The sequence below is a fragment of the Muscardinus avellanarius genome, assembly GCF_963383645.1.
Source record: "Muscardinus avellanarius genome assembly, chromosome: 2".
NCBI lineage: Eukaryota > Metazoa > Chordata > Mammalia > Rodentia > Gliridae > Muscardinus > Muscardinus avellanarius.
In genome coordinates, this window is record NC_137787.1 from 200,676,691 (window position 1) to 200,686,094 (window position 9,404).

A 9,404-nucleotide genomic window follows, 5' to 3' on the forward strand; every position below is an offset into this window, starting at 1 on the left:
TCGGACGGCTACAGCAAGCTGAGGTGAGCCGCTGCGGAACAGCCAGGCGGGACCTTTCGGCGCAGAGAGGATTTAAAGCTCCCAGTGGCTGAGCTCAGCACACGCTGCAGGGATTCAGAGTGGAAATCAAAACCAGAGAAGAAAAAATACGCCAGCCTCATGGCCGAGGGCGTGGCCGCGGCGCCATATTGCCACCGGCGGCGGCAGCAGCAGTGAATTCGCTGAATCCAGTACAGCTACATCTGCGTACTCAAGAACAGTGAGTCAAATTGCGGGCCACAGAGGAGAAATCCCAGTACTGTACCTCACTGAGGTACCCAGTGAGGGAGTGGTGGTGGCAGAGATATCACACCATAGGAGAACGTGCAACCTGGCACCCCCCATAGTTTAAAGCAGCCTCTATTGACTCCCTGGGTCGGAGACTCTGTGATAAAACCCAGTAAAGGAGTAGTGGGGTCTGAGATACTACTGACTCGAGATCCAGAACACCTTAAGTGAAGTCATAGTGACCCAAGGGAAGAACCCAGAGAAGGCACAAACATCCGAAATCATGGGAAAGAGGAATAATACTGGAGCAATGAATGCCGCCCACAACCCCACAACATCAGAACCTAATAAAACAGAAAATCAGAGATTTCTAGAAGATCAAATCAGGAAAATAACTGTAGAAATAATAGAGGTGCTTCGAAAAGAACTCAGAGAGAGCCAAAAAGAGATAAAGGATGCAATTAATGAAGTAAAGGCCTCAATTCAAAGCACAAACAACCGATTAGACCACATGGAGAACAGAATCTCGCTCTTAGAAGATGATCATTCCAAAAATGAACGCATAGTTTCTAATCTAGAAAAAAATATCCAACAGCAGGAATCTGACATTGAAGAAATATGGGCCCATCTTAAGAGAGCTAACCTAAGAATAATTGGAATAGAGGAGGGAAAAGAAAGTGAAACCAAAGGGATCAACAATCTCTTCAAGGAAGTAATAGCAGAAAATTTTCCAAACATAGAGCAAGAGGTTGATACACAGGTCCAGGAAACTTATAGAACTCCCTTTAGACAGGATCGGAGAAGAGGATCCCCACGCCACATAATTGTCAAAATGACCAATGTGGAAGCCAAGCAGAGAATCTTAAAGGCAACAAAAACAAAGGGCCAAGTGACATTCAGAGGCAAACCAATTAGAATCACTCCAGACTTCCCAAACCAAGTCATGAGAGCCAGAAGGGCTTGGAGTAACATATTCCAAACTCTGAAAGAAAACAACTTCCAGCCAAAAATTTCCTATCCAGCAAAACTTTCTATCAAATTAGATGGAGAAATAAGAAGCTTCCATGACAAACAGAAACTGAAGGAATTTATGTCTTCAAAACCAGCGCTAGAGAAAATACTCAAAGAGATTAACTACAAAGAAGAAATAGGTAACACTCACCAGAACCAGAGAAACAAGATTTTCCATCCAACAGACAACTAAGATTGGTTATCTGTGGAGATTCATAATTTATGTTAGTCTTTTACCTATCTCTAAATTGTATTGTTTGCCTTTATTGTTGTTAATTTTTAGGATTTCTAGTTGGGATATTAATATACCTTCAGATATAGCATTTGGAAATATTTTATCCAATTCTATTAGTAACTTTTAACTCTGTTTACATTGTCTTTGGATATACAATATTTTTTTATTTTTTAGGGAGTTTGTATATTCTTCTGTTGCCTGTGCCATTGAAATCATATCCAAGAAATCACTGCCAATTTCAATGTTGTGAGGTTTTATGACCCAGATTTTCTTCTAAAAGTTTATAGTCTTAAGATTTATATTTAGGTCTTTTATCTATTTTGAGTTAATACTTGTATGTGGGATTAGGTAAGGGTCCAATTTTATTCTTTTCCATGTAATTATTATGTTTCAACAATATTTAGTTAAAAGAATATTATTTCCACCACCAAATGTTCGTGGAAACCTTATCAAAAATAACTTGACAATATAGGGAAGAATTTAGCTCTAGGCTTGTATTTAACTCCAATGGTTTATATATCTGCCTTTAGAACAGTATTACACTGTTTCAATTATTGTAGCTTTATATGGTTTGAAATCAGAAAATATATATCTGCTAGCTTTGTTCTTCTTCAAGATCATTTTGGGTATCTAGAATTCATATTCCATATTAGGATAGATTTTTTTCTGAAAAATAAATATATAAATATATGATAGTTTCACCAAAAAAAACAGAAAAAAATATGCTCTGGTAAGAAAGAAAGCAAAGGAGACTTCCGGGAAGATGGCGACCGAGAAAAGCGGGGCTTAAGAGCCCAGCTAACAACAAATATCCACTACCACAAAATCAGCGCCTTTCAAAGCCAGAAAACAACATCACCAGAGAAACAAAAAAAATCACCAGGCTCCAGAGAGAAAGCGGACTGAGAACAGAGCCACAGAGGAGATCCTCACGCCCGAGAATGCGGCAGACGCGGCAGCAGTGCCATACTGCTGGAGGCACCGGCGAATTCACGGGACGGCCACAGCAAGCCGAGGGGAGCCACTGCGGAACAGCCAGGCGGGATTTCTCGGCGCAGAGGACATCTAAAGCTCCCAGTGTCTGAGCTCAGCACACGCTGCAGGGATTCAGAGTGGAAATCAAAACTAAGAAAAAAAAAAAAAAACGCCAGCCCAACAGCCGAGGGCATAGCAGCGGCGCCATATTTCCACCGGCGGCAGCAGCACCGAATTCACTACAGCTACATCTGCGTACTCAAGAACAGTGAGTCAAATTTCGGGCCACAGCAGAGAAATCCCAGTACTGTACTTACTGGGACTTGACCCAGTGGGAGAGGGGCGGTGGCAGTGATATCACACCATAGGAGAACGTGCAACCTGGCACCCCCTACAGTCTAAAGCAGCCTCTATCGACTCTCTGGGTCGGAGACTGTGTGATACAACCCAGTAAAGGAGTAGTGGGGTCTGAGATACTACTGACTCGAGATCCAGAGCACCTTAAGTGAAGTCATAGTGACCCAAGGGAAGAACCCAGAGAAGGCACAAACTTCAGAAATCATGGGAAAGAGGAATAATACTGGAGCAATGAATGCTCACAACCCCACAACATCAGAACCCGATAAAACAGAAAATCAGAGATTTCTAGAAGATCAAATCAGGAAAATAACTGTAGAAATAATAGAGGTGCTTCGAAAAGAACTCAGAGAGAGCCAAAAAGAGATAAAGGATGCAATTAATGAAGTAAAGGCCTCAATTCAAAGCACAAACAACCGATTAGACCACATGGAGAACAGAATCTCGCTCTTAGAAGATGATCATTCCAAAAATGAACGCATAGTTTCTAATCTAGGAAAAAATATCCGACAGCAGGAATCTGATATTGAAGAAATATGGGCCCATTTTAAGAGAGCTAACCTAAGAATAATTGGAATAGAGGAGGGAAAAGAAAGTGAAACCAAAGGGATCAACAATCTCTTCAAGGAAATAATAGCAGAAAATTTTCCAGACATAGAGCAAGAGGTTGATACGCAGGTCCAGGAAACTTATAGAACTCCCTTTAGACAGGATCGGAGAAGAGGATCCCCATGCCACATAATTGTCAAAATGACCAATGTGGAAGCCAAGCAGAGAATCTTAAAGGCAACAAAAGCAAAGGGCCAAGTGACATTCAGAGGCAAACCAATTAGAATCACTCCAGACTTCCCAAACCAAGTTATGAGAGCCAGAAGGGCTTGGAGTAACATATTCCAAACTCTGAAAGAAAACAACTTCCAGCCAAAAATTTCCTACCCAGCAAAACTTTCTATCAAATTAGATGGAGAAATAAGAAGCTTCCATGACAAACAGAAACTGAAGGAATTTATGTCTTCAAAACCAGCACTAGAGAAAATACTCAAAGAGATTAACTACAAAGAAGAAATAGGTAACACACATCAGAACCAGAGAAACAAGATTTTCCATCCAACAGACAACTAAGATTGGTTATCTGTGGAGATTCATTATTTATGTTAGTATTTTACCTATCTCTAAAGGGTATTGTTTGCCTTTATTATTGTTAATTTTTAGGATTTCTAGTTGGAATATTAATATACCTTCAGATATAGCATTTGGAAATATTTTATCCCATTCTATTAGTAACTGTTAACTCTGTTTACATTGTCTTTGGATATACAATATGTTTTTTATTTTTTAGGGAGTTTGTATACTCTTCTGTTGCCTATGTCATTGAAATCATAACCAAGAAATCACTGCCAATTTCAATGTTGTGAGGTTTTATGACCCAGATTTTCTCCTAAAAGTTTATAGTCTTAAGATTTATATTTAGGTCTTTTATCTATTTTGAGTTAATATTTGTATATGGGATTAGGTAAGGGTCCAATTTTATTCTTTTCCATGTAATTATTATTTTTCAACAATATTTAGTTAAAAGATTATTATTTCTACCACCAAATGTTCATGGAAACCTTGTCAAAAATAACTTGACAATATAGGGAAGAATTTAGGTCTAGGCTTTTATTTAACTCCAATGGTTTATATATCTGCCTTTAGAATAGTACTACACTGTTTCAATTATTGTAGCTTTATATGGTTTGAAATCAGAAAATATATATCTTCTAGCTTTGTTCTTTTTCAAGATCGTTGTGGGTACCTAGAGTCCATATTCCATATTAGGATAGATTTTTTTTTCTGAAAAATAAATATATAAATATATGATAGTTTCACCTAAAAAATAGAAAAAAATAGATTCTCTGGTAAGAAAGAAAGCAAAAAGAAATATTGAAATGTTATCTTTAAGTCATCAAAAGCTTGGTTTCAGACAAATGAAACTGTTATGTGAGATTATCATTTTTAATTTTGGATAAATTGCTATAATACTAGATGTCAACCACTAAGCCAAGCATGGGAGGGGGGGATAGGGAGAGAATGGGGTGGGGATCGGGTGGGGGCTGACTGGGCAATGTGTGCATGTATGTCTACAAAAGTATGTATCCCACTATGATGTATGAATAGAGTGCACCTATTAAAAAAAAATTCTAAAAAATAAAAAATAAAAAAAAAATAAAAAGTCAACTGAGCAACACATCAGGATGTGTGTGTGTGTGTGTGTGTGTGTGTGTGTGTGTGTGTGTGTGTGCTACAGGAGTCAATAAAACACAGACCCTGAGTGAAATCTGGCCTGTAACTTGTCTTCGTTATAATGAATGAGTTCTTATGGGGAAGAAAAAAAAAAAAAAAAAAAAAAAAAAAAAAAGAAAGAAAGCAAAAAGAAATATTGAAATGTTATCTTTAAATCATCAAAAGCTTGGCATCAGACAAATGAAACTGTTATGTGAGATTATCATTTTTAATTTTGGATAAATTACTATAATACTAGATGTCAACCACTAAGCCAAGCATGGGAGGGAGGGATGGGGAGAGAATGGGGTGGGGATTGGGTGGGGGCTGACTGGGCGATGTGTGCATGTATGTCTACAAAAGTTTGTATCCCACTATGATGTATGGATACAGTGCACCAATAAAATAAAATAAAATAAAATAAAATAAAATATAAAAAAAAGAGTAAATTATCTTATTTTATTTTATTTTTGTGGGTCTGGGGATGGAACCCAGGGGCATTCAACCTCCAGGCTACACCCCCTGCCCTATTTTTTATTCTTTATTTTGAAACAGGGTCTCACTAAGTTGCAGAGGGCCTCACTAAGTAGCTGAGGCTGTCCACGAACCGCGATTCTCCAGTCTCAGCCTCCTGAATGCTGGGATTACAAGCGTGCGCCACCACACCCGGCTTTATTTTATTTTATTATTTATTTATATATATGTTTATTTTTGTGGGTCCTGGGGATGGAACCCTGGGTTATTCTACCTCCGAGCTATACCCCCAGCCCTATTTTTTTAATCTTTTTTATTTTTTATTTTGAAACAGGGTTTTTTTAAGCTGCAAAAAGCCTCACTAAGAAGCTGAGGCTGTCTGCAAACTGTGACCCTCCCGTCTCAGCCTCCCAAATAAATACTGGGATTATAAGCATCCGCCACTACGCCACTATGCCCAGCTTAAATAAATTTATTTTAAAATAAAAATAATCATATTTGTGCTAGGTATTGATTCAAGGCATTGCCTATGCTAGGCAAGTGCTCTACCACAGAGCTACAGCCCCAACTCTTTTGCTTTTTTTTTTGAGACTAGGATTGGAACCCAGGGACATTCTGCCTCTGAGCTACCGGCCCAGCCCTATTTTCTATTCTTTTTTTTTTTTTTTGGTGGTACTGGGGTTCCTGGAAACCCTACTACCTCCGGGTTACACTCCCAGAACTATTTTATATTTTTTATTTGGAAACAGGGTCTCTTAAGCCAGCAAGGCTGGCTTCGAACCTGCGCGATCCTCCTGTCTGTGCCTCCCAAACACAGGGATTACAAGCGTGTGCCACCACGCCCGGTGGCTATTTTTTATTCTTTATTTTGTTTTCTTTTAATTTTAATTGGTACACTGTATTCAGACATTATAATGGGTATTATTCTCTATTTTGAAACAAGAGTCTCACTAAGTTGCAGAGAGCCTCACTAAGTAGCTGAGGCTGGCTGCGACCCCTGTTCCTCCTGTCTCAGCCTCCCAAGTACTGGGATTACAAGCATAATCCTAACTTTAAAACAAAGTTTATTTTAAGCTGATTGTGGTGGCACAGGCTTTTGATCCCAGGACTTGGGAGGCTGAGACAGGAGGAACGCAGGTTCGAAGTCAGCCTCAGCAATAGAGTGAAGCTCCCAGAAACCTCGTAAGACCCTGCTTCCAAACAAAGAAGTAAAATTGAGCTAGGGGTGTAGGTTGGAGGTATTGGGATCAATTCCCAATACCAACAAAAGAAAAAAATTTAAATAGGTCAACCAAGTTGACCCGAAGCTTGTGATCCTCTGATCCTCTTGTCCCAGCCTCCTGAGTTGCTAGGATTACGGGCATTATGCCATCATACCCAGTTAAAATTAAAAAAAATTTATTTTGATGAGAAAGCAGTCACCAACCTTGTAAAAAAGGAAAGAACCTGGGGTTGGTCACAGTGACCATGAAACATGTGGACCATACGCTATCTCCTGTATAAAGTACAACCTAGACCTCTGGTGGTCAGGAGCTGGGGGGTCGATCCCCAGTGCAGTAATGTGGATTCAAAGACAGAAAGTAAGCCGGGGGGTGGCGCACGCTTCATCCCAGCATTTGGGAGGCTGAGCCAGGAGGATCACGATTCTCGGACAGCCTCAGCTATGTAGTGAGGCCTTTTGCAACTTGGACAGACCCTGTTTCAAAATAAAGAATAAAAGTAGGGCTGGAGTTGCAGCTTGGAGGTAGAATGTCCCTGGGTTCCACCCCCAGTACTGCAAAAATAAATAAATAAATAATAAAGACAGAACGTAGACGTTAAAATATAGAAGGAAGCTGAGTGTGATGACACATGCCTGTAATCCCAGTGCTCGGGAGGCTGAGACAGGAGGGCTACAAGTTCAAGGCCAGCCTCAGCAACTTAGCAAGACCCTCTCTCAAAATAAAAAAATATGTCTAGGGGTAGAGTTCACCTGGGTTCAATCACCAGAACTACACACACACACACACACACACACACACACACACACACACACACACGATGATAGATCACAGACAGATAGTTATACAGATATATAGATAGAAAAAGAAAGAAAAGAAAGATATTTGTAATGAGTTGAAGGATGAGTTTTAAAATGTTTTGTACCACATAGAATTATTTTTGTTAAATGGTAGAAAGGTAGTTAAAAGTGTTGAACTTCAAGATGAATTATATAGTTTTTTTTTTTTTACAAACAGGAGGTAGTTGTTCAAACTGTGTGACCTCTCACTGGGAGAACAAATGCCTGTCAGAAACAGGCTTCTTGGCAGATATCAAAAAATAACAATAAGCACTGTTGATTTGTACTTTTAAGATAAAAGTGATCTTTTAAAAAAGTAAGAAATTAACATCTTTTGGAAAGAAACTTGAGAGGATCTTTTGAAAACAGATGGGCTTAAAATTTTATTGTCATCAAAAATAATGAATGTCACTGTCAAAAAAACCAAAACAGTTAAATGCTTAGAAAACTGGGACGTGGTTTTCTGTCTTATGTAACAGTCCTCCCACTGCAGCAGGTTGTAATTACACCTGTTAAAAAGCATCATGACGCAGCACCTTCCATTAAGGTGCAGTAACTAACTGGGACCAAGAAGGTGGGCCTTTGTAGATGCGGTTCCACCGAGACTGCTGACATCGGTCACTGACAGTGGACCTGAGTGATCCAGTGGGTCAGGAGGCCATTCGTCACTGCGAGCACCCGAGCTGCGCAGAGAACTTCTACGCTGACTCCACTAAAATCAAGAGCTTCAACCGCTGAACTGAGAGTCGGACTCTCAAATACAACAGGAAGCAGCCAGCTAAGATTCCCAAGAGAGGAGTGTTCAGTCTTCACTCGTCACTAAAAACTTTATGAATGCCGGGCGTGGTGGCCCAGGCTTGTAATCCCCGCGCTTGGGAGGCTGAGACAGGAGGATCGCACAAGTTAGAAGCCAGCCTCAGCTACTTAGTGAGGCTCTCAGCAACTTAGTGAGACCCTGTTTCCAAATAAAATAGAAAATAGGTCTAGGAGTATAGCCCAGAGGTAGAAAGCCCCTGGTTCCACCCCCAGTACCACAAAAAAAAAAAAAAAAAAATGACCACGGTCACTGGTAGTTATTCTGTCCTCCCAGAAGAGTGCTTGAACCTGACTCTTTTATTATGCTGATCAGGCTTGCTGAAGCTAAGAGATACCTCTAGCCCAAGTCTTACTAAAAATAGATAACTGATCATGAAAGGACCCTCACGTAAAAGAGGAGTTCATCTCAACAAAAACATAAATAGAGGAGGACAGAAAGCACAAGGAACTAGGTCGAAAAATGCTTCCAAAATTTTATAAGCAATCCCCATAAGTGAATCTACAGGCATCAAAGGAGATGAAATCCTGGAGAAAGAATTCAAGGTGATTGTTAAACTCATTAATGAATTTTCAAAGCTGAAGTAACTAAGAGAGAACGTAGATATGAAAGAATAGTTCAGTGAAGAGAGGGAGAGTCCGTGTGTGTGTGTGTGTGTGTGTGTGTGTGTGTGTGTGTGTGTGGTACTAAGCCCAGGGCACTCTACCTCCAAGCTACACCCCTGCTCTATTTTTTGTTCTTTATTTTGAAACAGGGTTTCACTAAGTTGCAGAGGCCTCACTAAGTAGCTGAGGTTGACCATGAACTTGAGAGTCTCCTGTCTCAGCCTCCCAAGTACTGGGATTATACAAACGCACCACTATGTTCAGATAAGAGATGGAGATTCTGAAAAAGAACCAAAAAGAAATCTTGAGAATAAAAGACTCAATAAAAAATTTTTTTAATGTAGT